The sequence below is a fragment of the Ambystoma mexicanum genome, chromosome 2q (genome assembly GCF_040938575.1).
Source record: "Ambystoma mexicanum isolate Mex_15411 chromosome 2q, UKY_AmexF1_1, whole genome shotgun sequence".
Classification (NCBI taxonomy): Eukaryota; Metazoa; Chordata; class Amphibia; order Caudata; family Ambystomatidae; genus Ambystoma; species Ambystoma mexicanum.
In genome coordinates this window covers 1,399,352,716-1,399,370,729 of record NC_090924.1, presented here as the reverse complement: position 1 = coordinate 1,399,370,729, position 18,014 = coordinate 1,399,352,716, and positions in this window count along the sequence as shown.

Genomic DNA, 18,014 nt, shown 5'->3' with positions numbered 1-18,014 from the left:
GTGGATTTGCCACACCTGCTCCTGTTCCTTGGCTATTCTGCATCATTCCTTGATTTCTGCATGTGTACACCAAATGCCCTGTCATTCCACACAGCCAACATACTGGCGGTGGTCGGATCATTTGCCCATTTGACACATCTTTGTTACCATTTTGCATGTTTTGAAAACCTCCTTGATTAGTTTGGAAACCTCCCTGATTGCTCTGCCATCCTCTTCCCCTAATTCATCTGGGATAAAACCCTGTATTGCCTTGATTATTTTGCTGTGTACTAGCCACCTGCTGCATGCTTGATTCAACTGTGCTAGTTATCATGGCTCCCTCAAGAGCATATTTTGACAATTTCCTTTACACCAGTTTCGCTTCCTCACCCTTTCGAGTTGCTTCCTTTTTGCAATTCTTTTCCTGCAGCAATCTACAATAATGTGCGATGGTCAACTGTATTTCAGCCCAAGGCTTGGTTTCAATTCCCACCAATTTCTTGAGTTGTTTCTGTATTGGCTCTGGCAGCCCTTGGCACAATATATGGTAAAACACAGGTATAGATTTCGTCCAAGATTCATGAGTCTCGAGCACCCATGCGTCTTGAAAATTCGGTATGTAAATTAACGGATCTTCAGACTCCTTCATCTTTCGTGTCATTATTGCTCCCATATCAGAAGTGTCTGGGTAAAGCACTCGTAGTGCTTTCCATACTGTGGCTCTACAATTGTTGAATGGACCTCCGTCATGCGCAGTATTAATTGTGGTTACGCCAGGGTAGCCTGCTCGTGCCCACACGTCATCTGCTCTCTCACCAAGTATGGCGATTAGGAGACATTTGATGTCCCCTATGGCTAACGTGTTTCCTCCTGTCATTCTTTCTAATTCGTGTATCCATTTTCCGGCGTCGATGTCGATATTGGAAGCTTGTTTTTCTAATTTTCTCGATTCATGTGGGGCCATGGAATATACTGCGGTCTTACTCCCCCCTTCTTGAGCAACGGAAATTGGAATGTGTAGCCCTCTCTCTCTCTTCTTTCATTGTTCTCCTGTCTATTGCAGGGGTAATATATTCCCGCATTGCCATCTACCTGGTAATGCCCTTAGTCTGTCCACGTAGGGCGGTGAAGACACCCCCCTCTGACCGTGAGATACTTCTTCATATCGGTCAGGCTGTGTGGCGGACTCTGATGCTCTTGTTGCGGATTCGCTATTATCTGAACACCTTATTCCTTTTTCCCTTAGGAGTCGTCTTTTGTTCCTTTCCTCTTCCTCATTTTCCTCCTGCTCCTCCCTTTCAGAGTCGGACATTGTCTGTCCCCAACTAGTGCGACTTCTCTTATCCTCTTTGTTCCTACTTATTTCTATCCAGGGGTAGTTCTCTATTCCCACTACTTCGGTAGACATTCTCAGTGTAATACAGCTGAGTGCCCTCCAAGCGCTCGTCTTCTCCCTCCCCTTGGGGTATTTGTTCTAGCCCCATTTCATCATATATTCTATCGATCTCTTTCTCCAATGCTTCTGATGTCGAAGTCATCGTCAATATTTGCCCTGGACGTGCCTGATACTGAATCGTACTCAGGAAAGAATTCTTCAATGTCTTCCCAGTCTACAACTGGAGCAGGTTTTTTACCCTTTTTCCCCAGATATTCAAGATCGCGTGCTCTCTGTCTTTGCTTAAGTTCTACGTCGTAATCAAATTCTTTACATTTCCTCGCCTCTTCTCTAACCCTATCTTGTTCCTTTCTCTTTTCATTTCTACGTTCATCTGCCCATCGAATTTCCTCATCTCTTCGTCTTTTTATTCTTTTCTGATGTATCCTTTGCTCCTCCTCTAACCTTTGCTGTTTCTGTTTGTCTTGGTCATTGGCTGCTCTTGTGTTGCGACCGAGCTGTCTTTCTTGCTCTTCGCGATATAGATGTTCTCGCCTTGTCTGTCTTTCTTTTCCTTTCATCTCTTAACTCTTTCTCTTTCCCCTATCTCCGTGTCTCATCTAACTTCTCCTTTTGTTTCGCGTCATCAATGCCTTTGCCATCGAGTTTCAATAAAATGTGTCCTCCCATCCATTCGTCTTTTCTGAATGCTGTCTCATCAGTTCTATCTTCGCTTCCCTTCCTTCTTTTCCATTCTCTTTCTTTGTCGAGAGATGCACTTGTCTGTGCTTGATCTCTTTGTTCGCCATCACGTCTCTCCCTGTCCCTTGGGACTGCAGAGGTAATATTCTTGTCCTTATCTTTCCCTTGATTTTTGTCACTACTATGTGTAGGTGACTCATATGTGGGATTGCTATACCCCGTGGCCGCTTTGAGTTCTCTCAGTGGGTATAAGCCCTCGTCCTTACTTTCTTCAATTTTTGTTTCGGGTGGGGCAGGTGGCACGGTAGGCGTCTCACCCCCCTCTGTGCATACATTAAGTATCCAATCTGTTGGCGGCTCTTCCTCCTTTCCCTGTTCATACATTTTCCACAACTCGAGAACAGCATGGCGTTTTTCTAACTTCTTGCCTGTATATGTGGCACGCAAATATGTCGTCATATGTTGTAAAACGGCTTTAGATAAAGACCCATTTTGTGGCCATGGCATAAACATCTTGTGGGCGGTACCTTTAACCCACTCAGTACTATATTTCTTTAGTTTGGATGCGTGTTTTGGCAACTGCTTGCATATGTGTGCCAATGGAGTCATGTCTTCCATGCTTAAATCTGTTTCCTTTTCTCTTATATAACACTTGTCAACGTTTCCGTGTGGCTTAAACCACTTCTAACAATATGAGCGAGCACCAAACACTGCAAGCTCCAATCCAAATGTTTGCAAAATTTTATACCTTCTGATTTATTCACAAAATATCAATTCATATGCGATTTATCTCAGCTATCCAATCGCACAAAATTCAAATCTGTTTTCTTTAAGAATTTTTTTTACATATGACGTCACAACAAAATCATGTAAAACAGATGCTTGACAGACTAGATAGACACCAGCAGGGCACAGATATCTCTGCCTCTAATCATTACCCCTTCATGGAGTGTAAACGTACCCTTTTCACAACGCCTTTAAACGTTATGGTAGTCTATTTGTTCCCCATTATGTGGGACTCTGGGTGCACGTTTCTTCTAGCCGCTATATTAAAGCATAGGTATAAGGCGAATCCTCTCACTTCTCAGGTGTCTGCCCCGGTAACCTCTCTCTTCTCGGTTGGCTGCCCTGATAAGCTTTTGTCTACTTTTATTACTCTTGAGTCATTATCCCCTTATATATATATATACAGTCTTCTCTACTTCTAACTATATTTAGTTTCTTCTCCCGCCTCCCTCCGTTACCTTTTCCCGTTACTTGTTCTATAGCAGGCACTTTTACCAGAACATTAGTCTTTTTCACTCACCGGTCGCATGGTTCTTCTCTGGACCCTCGGAATCAGCGCCTTTGTTACCGCCTTCTTCGGTTTTCGCCCGTTCAGCTGCCCGTAGGAATGGGAAGGGATGCGTGGGGAACACGGGTCCCTTCAGGTCCTGAGTGCAGTCTGTTTACACTACCATTGTCTACAGGGAGCTTCAAAGTCTACTCAGCCAAATGGCAAAGGACTTGTGATATTGCCTAAGACCTAGAGATACTTTATGTTGATGGTCAATAGGTGTCTTATTCAAATCAATAATCGATAATCGATAACCATCAATCTCTGCTACCAAGTATACTCAGGAGACCCCCATCTGGCCCATATAGCCGAGGTTTGCTCCAAGAGTAGTTTAGGACAAGATAGCTGCACCTTGAGATGGATGGGGGTGCAGATTTATTACTCCAACACCAATCAATAAGGACAACTCAATGGTTTGGCAAAGGGAGTCATGGCAATCAGTAGTGATGCGATAGTCCGTCTAACTTCAACTCAAATGAACTTCATAAAAAACACATAATTTATACTGAAAATTTGACGTGTAACACTCAAAAGTTAATAAGCATTTCTATTGGTTCGGAAAAGGTAACTTTAATATAGGTGCTATATCTGTATATGGTAACGGAGTGAGGGGATTGGGTAAATACTGTGAGGTAGGCGTCTAAGCCCTTCCTTCAAAATGACTACTGTAAATGTCACTAAAAGTATGACGTCCCATTGGTTCTACTACTATAGGACCCTAGATTGTGTGGTCCATTGTGATTGGGTTAGCACCAACCCCATGCATAAATTTCAACTTTACTTAGCAGCATGCAGAATGGTCAGCCATGTGCAGGGTGCCCCCCTCAGCTACCCGGCCTTCCTCCAATTAAGGTTACAATCAATCATCACTTCAACAACAATGTGTCAATTATGTTACTGTGGTTAGCCTCGAAACTGCATCTTCTGTCTGGGAAAGTTCCGATATCTTCTCCTGGGCGGATGCCATGCGTAGGTGTGAACTCGTGCTTCTCCTCGCTCGGATGCTCACGTGATGCAGACACCGTGAATTTGCCTAGTGTCTCTCGATTTGTGCATTTAATTCTTATTCGGCTTGCCACCTGCCTACACATCCTTAGCTTGACCTTTCAGAGACACGATATTCTGTTTTTAGGTTTCAATTAGATGTAGCTACAGTTTGTTCCTTCTATTGCTGTGACCTTGGCTCTCTTGGCATGAGTTGCATCTGCTGAGTTTCAATTCAGACGTCTCTTCTCATTTTGCTAGAATATGAATTTTGTCATGTTTGGCCTCTAGTAATTGAGTTGATTCTGCTTTTCGTGTAAAGTGGAATCGCACTTATAATACTGTGCTTCGTTTTAAGGTAGATGATGTACAATGGCGCTTGTCGCGCTATTCTTCTAATTAGCATAGCAAGCCATACTGTTTTCTTAGCTTTCTTGCAGTTTCAAGAATATCTTCATCCTGCTTACAGCTTAACTCTCTTACGTTTTGATAGCTTCCTATCACTTTAAGCTCACAATCTCTTTCTTTTCTCATGGCATTTCGTCTCCTTGTGTCATTCTTGGTTCGTCATTTGTTCTATCTGTGAGTCCGTCCGGGCTCTCGTGACGTCACCATTCATCTTCCATTAAGACTTTTTTGGTTTCTTCCGGGACGATACTTAGGCAATCTTCATTTCGTCCCATTTGTTGGAAGGGTTTTCTCAATGGATACCTCACTGTCCATGGTTGTCAGGTTATTGGTACTTCACTAGGTGTTGCTCTTCTGATGGGTACTGGGCAGAGCCCTACTGCGGCTCTCTGCTGGTTTATTTGCTCATCATATGTCACATATTTTGGTGTGAATGTTCCTGATACTTCAAAATGGACGATGGGAGTGCAGGATTTATTTGGGACCTCCTCTACATTTCCATGGGCTCGCAAGATCTTTCAGTTCTTTAGTTGTCTTACTGTTTTCAGAAGAGCAAAACCAAAAGGGCTCTCCAGGGTATCCAGCGGCTCAGCGGGGCCAGTGGAAACTGCCTTCACCAATGCCTCTCCACTGGCACTTAACACATAATGTTATGAGCTTTTCAACGTTTTCAGCATCCGCCGGCCTCCACCCCCATGATCGAGCGCTCTGGGACTCCCTCGCTCTTCCACTAAGGACTGCAGTAACTGTCTTCTCTGCCACCGCCCTCGATATTATTTTAACATTATTTCAGGCCGGTGTCTGGTAGAATATAACCATGAACGGTACTGCTTAGATCTCACACAACTTCCTGTATTATGAGAACAAGATTTGCCCCATCTTATCTTATCTATGTGTGATTGTTCACACTATACATGAACTGAATGTAACAGTTCATCAGAATTGGACGGGCATCCAGGTGATTTTTATTTGGAATGCAAAAATCTTGGAAGCCCAAACCCATATGACTATTTTAGATTTTCACTGTAAAAATCATATTTCCTCCATCTAAGAGGCAGGCAGTGATAAGACTGATCCTGGAGGAAGATAATGATGAAACCCTGTGTTAAAATAATAGGCCTATCTCCTTAATTAATGTTGAGAATAAATGTTGTGCTGCGGAGGCTGGTTTTGCCAAAGGGTCTAATATTGAGGAACAGAAACATGAGTTGCTGAGTTTTTCCGCAAGGTAGCTGGGTTGACTTGGGAGCGACCGCCTTATAAATGCCTTATAGATGATGCAGCAAGACTTACATAGTTGATATGCAATTAGTTTGAATAGAGGATTCTTCAGTTTAATCAAGATGTGCCTGATCAATGAAGAAATAGTTGATTCAATAAAAGCTTTGGTGTGTAAACGAGAAAAAAGTGCATTCCTGACCTAAGGGGTTAAGGATTCTTCAAGCATCCTTGAGTATTAAGTTCCACATGACCTAACATTTTCAAGATCCTCATACTTACAAATGGAATGTAGTTCCGTGAGTGACTTTGAAGGTCTAAATATGCAAGCTACTTTCCGGTTGAGAACCCAATTTATGTTGCCACCCATCATTAGTTTGAAATGTGTAGAGATCGTAAGTAGTTTGTTGACAATCTCTCCCTTAATGGAAGACATATATGCTGTGGGCTCATGGATCCCCATAACTAAGATTAGCTCCAATCTGCTGTGCATATTTGCACATTTCCACCATTCTTCATTGTCCCATTGCCAGGCAATGATTTTGTAATTTGAAATGTAAGATGTAAAAATAATCCCATCAGTTTTCTTACAATGTTTTAGACAGTAGCCCCTCCCAATTTCCCACTCACTGCTGTTCCTGCAGTCATCTACAGCTTAGCTTCTCTTTGCATTGCTGAAAACAAAAAGATGTTTTAAAAGGTAAGACAGGCCACAGTTCAATAACCTCTGCTAGCCTGTTTCTCTTGTTGTGCTTGAAATGGACATTGAAAAAAAGCCAAACAGATGCACTCACTTCCAGTTTACGCTTGGAAATTGATCTTCAACTCCGAGAATGATGGGAACAGCTGATCCTATGCCCTCAAAGTACTGCTGTCCTGGGAAGCCTTCCACTTTGCTCGTCCAAGAAATGGCTACACTTAGCGGTCACCAGACCAACATTACAAAGTGGACAGTTAAGTATTTGGGGACTATCTGTGGCTGTCGGCAGATTCTGCTAAGAAAGGATACTTTCAAGAACTATGTAAATAATTTCTACTGTTTACTCCACAAACCTGCAGGGCAAAGCCGTGATGTCCACTCAAACCCTAAAAGGGATTTTACCTACAGGCCTGTGGACAATCAACAACCACCCATGGCCCCACGATTGGCAGAGGGTGCCCTGCCATAGGCGACACGTTGTAATGTATAGAGATGAAAAAGGAGCAATAGTGACAAAGGGAGAGTGAAACACATAAAGGTATATTCAAAACAGGAGAAGTTAAGAGGCAGAAAAAAATAGATAGGCAAAACAAGAGAGGGAGACAAGAGAAAGAAGGGAAGAGAAATAAAGACATTGTGAGTAGAAAGATGAGAAGAAAATGTTAATAATATAAAAGGAGGACAGTGATAACACAGTAAGAAGGGAGATTTGAAAGAATGAGAGCCTTAGGAATACGAAAGTTAAACAACAGATCAAATAAAGGAAGAATGAAAACAGTTAAAAGAAAAAGAAGTCAAAAATGAGAAAGAAAAGGACAAGTGAAACAATGTTGAAGAAAGAGATGGAAAGAGATGAATGGAAAGAAGGAAGGCAAAGGGAGAATGGAAGAACGCTATTTTTCTAAAATAAATAAAGTGAAATAAAGGAGAGAGCACTAATTAAACTGAACATGCCAGAGAAATAGAATTTGTTTTCAACATAGCACTTGCTGTTTTAGTGTGTAAAATATTGAAGCAATGCACATAAAACATGGGACGATTACTAAATGCAATCAGTTCTCAGTTTCTCAATCTACAAAGTATAAAAGATTGAGTCAGAATCAAACCAATGATGTGGGTGTAAACGCATAGCTCAGGGCACACTAAACTCACTGAGCTATCGAACTGACAGAGAGGAGAAAACATAACAAAAATTAGAAAGGCAGAAAGAAGGACAAATATGAATATAAAGACAGAAAAGGGGCCAGAGAAAAAAGTGTTGTAAATAGCGTCACGAGAACGCTGCGTACCTGTTCGTCCGGTTGGGTTCCTTGGTGATGAGGCCAGGCTGTCAGATGATCCGAGGGGATGTGAACGATGGCGCGGGGAACCAGCCCAACACCAGCCCGAATGGAACCGGATTGGAGGTGAACCGGCTCCCAACGCCACGGGTTGGCTCACCCCTGATTTGTGTGGCGTCAGGACAGTGCAAGCACTGGCAGGGGGAGCCTCTGAGTAGAAGGTTCAAGGTCCACAGGAGGCAGTGTGATCTCGGCGGAAGCAGATGAAGATCAGGAGACCAGAAGCTGAACAGTACCTCCAGGAGCGAAGACTAGGCAGCAAGAGGAGCAGGCCGGACAACGAGATGAGAACGGGAACCAGAAGGAGCAGTGGGAACTCAGAGCCGGATGGAATCAGGGAGGACTGAGCCGGACAGGCAGGAAAGGAGGACAAGGACCAGAACCAAGGTAGGCCAGTGGGAACTCAGAATCAGGGAGGAAGCAGGAGGAAGGGAGCGAGGCAGCACAGGTAGGAGGGCAGGGTGCCCCAGGCAGAACAAGGGCAGGTGAAGGTAACAGGATAACGGGAAGGCAACACAAGGCAGCGAAGACACGATCCGAACAAACCGTGTTGAGACGCGGTTTGAAAAAGGATCAGGGCTCCTTAAATAGGCCCACCAGCACCTCGGAGGTTTGCAACGCAAGCCGTGCCGTCTCCCAGGCATTGAATACCCCACAACGAGGCTTGAGCCGCATATCTCCCTGAATCGAGCATCCTGCGCACCGCGCATGCGCGGAGAGCGGACGCCCGCGCATGTGCAAAGCAGTGCGCACAGGAGACTCGGAAGCGCCCGAGACCCAGGACAACCCCGGACCCCGAAGCCGAAAGCGGGGATACAATCTCCAAGACGGGGAGCGCCGTAGCGGGTAAGGAGACCCCTGGACAGGCGGCGTGACAAAAAGACTAAAAGAAAGGACAAACAGCAAAGAAAAAAGAAGAAAGTTAAGAAAGTGGGGCATGAAAGGGCGAGGATATAGCCAGAGATAAGACAGCATAAAATGTTAAAGGAACAATGAGAGTGAGTTGGGAACAATGAAGGCTATAATAAGAGAGAGGGAAGGAAAATACATAGATGAACAATAAAAGATAAATGGAAAAAGAAATATAGAGTTTAGTACAGAATCTGGGACGGGATATAAACCAGTGAAACCGATATGGGAAAAGTGAAGACGGTCGACCGACAGAAATAAAGTGATAAAAGAGTGAGGAAGAGAAAGGTAGGAGAGTGAGAGTACATGCAGGAGGGGAGGACCTGGAAGAATGAGGCAAAAGCGTAGAGTGATGGCGGGAAGCAACAAAGGGGAAAAGGCAGTGAGAGGGACTCCACAGCAAAATAGATGGCGAGCAGAAAGCTTGTAAGGGAGACTTGTGTGAGGGAGATGGGCAAATGTGGAGGCAGAGAAGTAAGGCATAGGATGAAGGTAGGAAGCATACATAGGCAAATAACAATAAGTGGGAACTTGTGGAAGGAGAAAGTAAATCTCTAAGAGAATTGGAGGTGAGGAGGTGAGAAGAAATGCAGGAAAGTGGGATATCAAGTTAAGACCAGGAGAGAGCTGGAGATGTAGGTGAGAGTAGAAATTAGAGCAACTGGCTGAGAAGGTAGAAATGGAATGGAGATGGGAATGAGATGGAAGATTGGTGAGAAATAGATGGGAGAATGAGAGTTGACCTCAAGAGGATGATTAACAGAGAAGAAGATGATAGAATGAGAGGTTACCACAAAAGGAAGATTGACAGAAAAGACAATGAGAAAAGAGTCAGAGGTGAACACAAGAGGAAGATTGATAGGAAAGAAGATGAGAGAATGAGAGGTGACAACAAGAGGAAGATTGACACAGAATAAGATGAGAGAATGAGAGGTGACCATGAGAGGAAGATTGACAGGAAAGACAATAAGAGAAGAGTGAGAGGTGAACACAAGAAGAAGATTGACAGGAAAGAAGATGAGAGAATGAGAGGTGACAACAAGAGGAAGATTGACAGAGAATAAGATGAGAGAATGAGAGGTGACCATGAGAGGAAGATTGATATTGATATTTTATTTCTATCGCGCTCGTACACACATGTTTCAGAGCGCGACAAGGCAAGGGAGGGGAAGAGGGTCGAACAAAACAACGATTTTACTAGGCCCAGTGACATTGAGAATGTGCAAGTGCATAGGAGAAGGGGAGGGGAAAAGTGCATTGAAGGGGGAGAAGTGGAGAGTGCGGAGCAAAAGAAAAACAAGGAAAGAAGATGAGAGAATGAGAGAGGTGAAGGTGAGATTAAAACTGCAAGAGACAGCAGTGAAAATGAGTCTGGTAGAGACAGTGATGCTGATATGAGAGAGGACGAGGCCAGAAGATAACAGTGTAGATAAATTAGGGCAGTTAGGATGAAAGATTGAGGTGAGGGAGAAACCTATTGTAACACATCAGTGGTGAATGGATAAGGTTGAAGGTGAAATTAAGATGTAAACTTGCAGATCTGGAGTAGAGAGGAGGTGGACAGGGGTGGACTGGCCTGCAGATGTCCTAGTAAGGCTCGCAATCCTGGGCCTCTTTTGTGTGGTTACCTATTTTATTTCCACATTTTCTCATAGGAATCATTTTGTGGGCCTCTTTTGATTCCCAGTCCACCCCTCGTGTGTTAAAAAGCCATACAGTTTGCAATTGGTTTTGAAGGGTAACTCTAATCCAAAAGTCTCTATGGATGCAATGTCACAAACAGTGCACAGGAACATTTCAAAGGAATTTTCATGATTCCTTTGCCAACAATATATGCTAGTATAAAAACATTTTCAGGCTATCGCTGCTCTTACATTTCCAAGCTGGCTGCATCAATATATGCCAGTATTCCCATACACAAACATACTCATGTTTGTTTTGTATATAGTGCCAGTAAGGATACTATGAGAAAACATGTCCATGCTGTTACTGCCAATAAATGGCAGCATCCCCACATAAGAACATAGCCCAGTTGGTTTTGTCACAATATGAAAACATGTCCAAACTGGCTGCATCATAATACCAGTCTAAGCACGTACTAACACAAGATGCTTGTTTTATCATCGATGCACAGTAAAAAATGTCATGCCAAAGAAATAGTTAGACTGGCTGCACCAAAATGCCAGTTTAGCCAGGTAACAACACTTGCATATATGTTTTATCAATGATGCCCAGTAAAAAATGTAATGCCACAGTAGAAAATGGCTAGACTTGGTGCACCAAAATGCCAGTGTAGCCACGTAATAACACGTATTTCTTGCTTTATCAAAGATGCTCAGTAACAATGTCATTACATAGTAAGAAATAGCTAGAATGGCTGCACCAAAATGCCTGTCTAGCCACTGGATAACACTTACCAAGCCATGGTATAAAAGATGCCCAGTAAAAAAGTCAAGCCACAGTAAGAAGGGGCTAGAATGGCTGCACAAAGTACCAGTTGCCAGTCTAGCCACATAATAACACATATTATGCTTGCCTTATTATAGATGCACAGTACAAAAAGCCATGTGAAAGTATGAAATAGCTAGACTGCCTGCATGAAAATCCAGTCTAGCAATGTAATAGCACTAATCATGCTTGCTTTATCAAAGATGCCTAGTAAAATATGGCATGCCACTACGTGATGGCTGGCCTGCTGCACGGAAATGTCACTCTAGCCACATAATAACACTTACTATTCTTGCTTTATCAAAGATACCCAGTAAAAAAGTCGTTCCACAGTAAGTAATGGCTAGACTGGCTGCAACAAGTTGCCACAAAATAACGCCATGCATGCTATATCAAATTACAAGTAAAGATTGTGATTCCACAGTAAGGAGTGGCTATATTGGCTGCACCAAAATAGCAGTCTAGATACGTAATAATTCTTATAATGCCTGCTTTATCTCTCCCCTGCATTTGACACGGTCAACCACTAAATCCTCATAAAATGGTTGCATGATACCCTTGTTATGTCGGAGCAGGCACTGGACTGGCTGACCTCTTTCCTCACTGGCCGTCCCACCCAGGTTATCCTGGGCACTTTCTCATTTCCCACCTCTATCTCCACCTGTGGCATTCCCCAGGGCTGCAACCTTTCACCATGGCTCTTTAATGTCTATCTTGCCATATTTGCTCACCTTATTTCCACTTTCTCCCCTCACTTGCAGTGTTATGTGGTTGACACCCAATTCTTCTTCAAACTTCCCTTTGATCCTCTCTCTAAATCATCTACCATTCCTGACTGCCTTTCTTCTATACAGTCCTGGTATCCCTCTAATGATCTCTGCCTCAATGCCAGCAACACTGAGATCCTTCCTATTGGGACTCCTGCTCCCTCTTTTCTCTCTTCAGTCTGGCCATCCTCTAGGGATTCTCCCCCTTCTCCCTCATCTATGCCAGAAACCTTGGAGGGACCTTCAATTCCTCTCTCTCTTTCCTCCCTCACATCCTGGATCTTGCCAGTTTCAATCTCACCGCCTCAGAGGTATTCTTTCTTTCCTCAGTTTTCCCCAGAAGCTCAATGTCTCTAGAGCCCTGGTACTCTCTAGCCTGGACTACTGCAACAGCCTTTTCCTTAATCTAACCTCTTCCTCTCTCCGCCCTGTCCAGCTTACCAGAGTAGGGCTGCAAGACTTATCCTTGGCCTCAAGCCAGGGGACCATATCTCTCCAGCCCTAAAATGTCTCCACTGGCTCCTGGTTGCTGCAAGGATCAAATTGTAATCCTTCTGCATCATCCGTGAGGCTGTCCGGTGCCAGGGACCACGCTACCTATAACTTGCTGTCACCAAATACTCTCCCCCCAGATCTTTATGCTCTTCCGGCTCCAAATATCTGTGTGTCAAGCGATTCTCTAATCAGCAAGCTGGTGGTCGATATCTTTCCTCAGCTGGCTTCCTCCTCTGGAACAGCCTCCCACGCCCTCTCTGTCTTGAGCTGGTGGTGAGAGGCAGACTGGAAGAAATTGAGGTAAGAGGCAGACCTGAAGAGATGGAGGTATGAGTATGTCAGTGTTGGAGGTAATCTGTGTATTGGGAGCGATGGATCTATTATTAGGGCAGGGGTGGGGGTAAGAAGCAAAGATGGAAGTGTTATAATGAGTCATTATAATAGAAGAACCAAGTAGATATTGCCTGAAAGGAACGGGGAGGCTATAATGGCACCGAGAATTGGGACAGATGGAATACGTGTAATGAGTTTGGGATAACAAGGCTTTGTAGAGAAAAATACTAGAGTAGGGCAGAGTGAGATGGTGGCACAATTGGAAAAAGAGGCGAGTGGAGGCCCGAGGGAAGGGGAGAAAGCGGCAGGGGATTGGAAGAAGTGTCAGTAAGAGGAGTTCAAAAGCAGAACTTAATTGATGAGAACCAGATATGGAGACGAGAGAAGCCAATATTGAGATGAGAGGGATCTTTGGAGAGATGCAGGTGTCGAAAGACGGAGGTGGGGGATGAGAGATGTAGAAACGCAGGGCAGATAATGCGAGATAGAGGTGAGATGTACACTTGGAAGGATAGTGATGAGCGGAGAAACCGTGACAGGGATGAGAAGATGAGATTGCAAATTATATTTTTATTTCTCAATGGCACATCGTGCCACATTTGCACGGTACAACTTGTAATATCTGACCATATAGCTGCGGCCCTCCACTCCGGCTCAATGATTTCATCTGTTGTTGCTCCCCCAACGTGACTCTGGCTTTGCTTGCTTCTCTGTGTCTCCCAAGCCCTCCATGCTGACCTCTGCACAACCCACCATGTATGTGGACGTATTTGGTAATTATTTAATTAAATGACCCAGAGCTGAGCAGATCGACCCAAGTTTACGTTCAGTATTTGCTCTTCGTAGTTCAAACAATTGTAAATGCTCCCCCACCATGTACGCATGGATGGGGTGGGGCATTTAACATTGATTCGTATGACCTCCCCTATGCATTAACGTCGGCATGAAAATCAGATGCGGGCATGAATGTATGCATTTTTTGGCATGCGGTACAAATGTGGAGGTGGAAATGACAACTTTGTTCCGTGCCCATCTATGTCTTGCCAAAAGCATTAAAGCTGGTGTAAAGCCATGCGTAAATTTTTGACACCTGCTTTAACCCTCTAGGGACTTCAAAAATGCCCCCCCCCCCAACTTCTACATGCATTAACGCATTTTCCAAAGTGAAGTGGTCGAGTCAGCAAACTAATCCTTCACTGTGTCCCTCTGCCGAGCTCGGGAGCCTTGTTGCCGCTGAATATTGACGGAATGGCTGGCGAACCAGTTGCGCACTCAGGGCCCTTCTCGATTGTCTAAGCCTCTCTAGTGAGCTATGCGATTGCGCCGTGGGTCTCCCCCCAGTGAAGACAACACGTCCACCTGTGTCTCCCCTTCCTGAATAGATGATTTTACCAAGAGGGGAAATCCTGAAAGGAAGGTGATCGGGTTCATTGATCAAAGACAAGATGTAACATGCCCCCTCTGACCCGACGCACGACTGATAATGAGGTGCAGGTGATCATTCCAACTATGACTGGCACGTCTTCGAACCGGAAGCACCCGCGTGGAGCCCATTTCCTGCCTGGTTTTGAAACTCGGTCTCTCGTAAATTCCCCCTCTGTTGTGTGGTTTTCACACCAGTTGTTCCAACGAGGAGGCAGTTATGATCTCGCAGTCCACGCTACTCGCCAAGTTTCGCATCTATTTACGTAGAGAGAATACAGGGCGCATCGCCCAGAAATACTTAAGCAACAGTCAAAGGGGCAATCCTGATTCAGGTGCCTGTCCAGTGCGTGTAATAGAGACCAGAGACAGGACAACTGGCATCGAACGGTTTTTATAGCTAGGCCAATTCGGATATTGATCGCGCCTTGAAACACTTGTGTATAGGCGCGTTATAAATGCCATATCATATCATTGATACAGTGGGTAATTCAGATAGAACTAACCCCTAGACCTCAAGTACTAGCTCATATTGGAACTCAATGCAATAGTATTGTTTTTTATGGCTAAAAGACCTCAGTACAAGCTCAGAGCTGAGATGGATAAAGTGTCAGTTATGGAATTACAACCACTTTTACCACTCTGTCGAATTATGCTTTCCAGAAAATGTGCGCTAATTCCCCTGGCGAACCACCAATGACAGAATTACCACCAGCAGAATTAGCACCGAGATATGGTGGAATTAGCGTTGAGGCTAATTCCGTCAGCGGAATTACCACCAGAAACATAAATGGTATTTCCACCATATTACAAGTGGACATACAGATGAAATAAATAAAGAATAATTCTTCCAAAAGAACATGAGTAATTTGTGGTAATTCAGCTAAAAACACAGTGCAGTTACCTCCACCTAAAAGATGGAGTTAAATGCATACAAGTGATGGAAATCAAGTCACATGTGCACCCAATCTACTCAGGAGGAGTATGATATGATATAGCATTTATAACGCCCCTATACACAAGTGTCTCAAGGCGCGGAGAGGCAAAGGAGAGGGAACAGAGGGAAGACAGAGACAACGATCTTGCTAGGCCAGATGACATTGACATCGCGCAAGTGCATGGGAAGGGGCAAGGGGTAACAGTGCTGTGGGAAGGTGGGAGGGGGCAGTGTAGTACATAGGATAAACAGTAAAATAAATAAAACAATGAATAAAAAGTGCGGCCAGCAGGTGGCAAGTGTAAGGGTAAGTGCAGACATCGGATATCAAGTGCTGATAGGAGGCTGTAGGGATATAGAAACAGCCCCACGATTGCAAGGGTTGCCAGGGGAGCAGTGCCCGTGTGCAGCTGGTGAGCAGGGGCTCTGGGCATGAGATCAAAGGGTAGCCAGGTAACCAGTGCAGATTCAGTTTCAGCAAGGAGATCAGCAGGGGAGTCCAGTAAGGGATTAACTGTGTCATTAAACCCCCCACACCCCCCCCCAAAACCCACATAGCTTCCTGGAACACAGCCACTCTGGCATAATGGGACCTGAAGAATGTTGCAGCATTACTGTTAGGTGCATACGTGTTTATGACACATATCTCCCTATTCTCTAGAAACACGTGTATCAACACCATTCTGCCCTCAACATCCCGTTTGAAATTTAGTAATCTGAAGGGGACAGTCGGTGCAACCCATATGAGCACACCCCTCGCATACCCTGAGAAACTGGAGCCATACGTCATGCCCCCCCATCTTTTACTTAATACCGTTAGTCGGTGTGCAGTTAAGGGTGTTTCTTGCAACAATGCAATGTCCTTTTCAAGTAGGCCTGTACTTTTGGTAAAAGTGGCAGTAATTCCGTAACCGCCACTTTATCCATTTACCGCTGACCTCCTACTGAGGTCTTTGATCCTTAAAAAACAATACTATTGATAAAACTACTGAGGCTTCTGACATTCCATGTCACTATATTTAAGTCACTGGGCATCAGGTTTTCCCCCGTCTAGCCTCTGCAGTTCCCACAGGCCCCATGTCCCATCTGCCATGATCACCTGGTCATCTGTACCTCCCTCCTCCCTCTGTCCACAGTGCTGATCTGTCCCCTTCTCCATTCTGTTGGAGCCCTGCCTTCCTTTATGGAGCCTGATGCTTCTGTGCCTCTCACACCTTAAGAGCTCAACCCGTAAATGCCATTGAACCTGAACAACTTCCCCAACCAAACCCAAACATCCCATCACCAGAACTTGTGCTCAGGCTCCGTTGCTTTCTCAGCCCCCCCTCCACGCCTGGGAGACTTGTAGCAGCACAATGCCTTAAAACAGGCATCAAAAACAGTGTCATCGTAACTGTGAACCAGGAGCCAGAGTGGGCAACTGTCTACCCTCTCCACGAAGATCACTTCCTTTTCGAGTGTTCTTCCTGCATGTAGCTCCCCCTTTGCTGGTCAAATTCCTGGAAGCTCATGGTTCGTTACTCATTTTTTCTTATCAGTTACAGTGCCCTATCCCTTCTCTCAGTGAGCTGAGGGGGAGGTTTCTGGGCCAATGATCTATGTTCTCTTTCCACTGTGAAACCGTGGGTTAACGTCCCGGGCCCACCTCCTGTAGCAGTACATTTTCAAAATAGGCCGTCAGGTTTCTTTCCTCCTTGCCCTCCGGCAGCCCCAAGATCCTTATATTATTTCTTCTGGCTCTACCTTCGAAGTCCTCCACTCTATGCTCTAGCATGCGTACTCCTGTGCTCGGGTGGCAGCCACGTTGGTCGTATTTTCCCTTACCTGCATCTCCACCATTCCGATTCGGTCTGACAGGGCTCGCACATCCTGCCTCAGCAACCCCATATCCACAATAACTGCGTCCACTTTCTGTGAGGCGATAGCTGCCAGGATATGATTTTCTTCCACCTCTTGTGATGTGGTCCCACTCTCTGCTGTGACTAGGGTGGCTCAGCTCCCCTCTCTGCATCTCTTTTGATAAATGTCTCCATGTTTGTTTGCTTTGCCTTTGCCTGGTGACTTTTGTCCAGCAAGTGTGCAGTGATGTCGTTTCCGGACACTCCGTCCACCAAAACTCCTGTGAGATGTTCCACTACCAACGTAGCTGCAGGGCACCAAATGTATTTTTCTCTCTGTGTGCACTGGCAGCAGTCTACATCAGGTTGTTCCACACTCTCGCTTCCAGCCAGAGGTTGGTCTCTCAATCAGCAGTGCCCACACAAGAGTGCCCTATCTCGGTGTCCTTCTGGGCAGAAGTGTCCCAGGGCCAACTGCTGTTATGGTCATCCTCGTGGGACAGTGCCAGCAGGTCACAGCGTGCCGTTCTTCAAGTTCCGAGCCTCCACAGGGTGCCCCCCCACTCAGCATTTTTTTCGGAGCTTCGCTCCCCAGCTTTTTCAGATAGTTCATAAGTGATCTAGGCCGTTCTGCTACCGTAGCTCCCTGGATCCCATCAGAACCAAGTCTCATGTGCACCTCCTCTAAGATCCATAGTCATAGGCCCCACCACCCTTGCCTCCTCTTGCCCGGGGCTCTGGAGTAGCTTCACAGTCATACGCCCAGTTGGAGAGGGTCAGGTGCCTATCCCCCGCTAGGTCCCAGCACCACTGCGACCGCAGC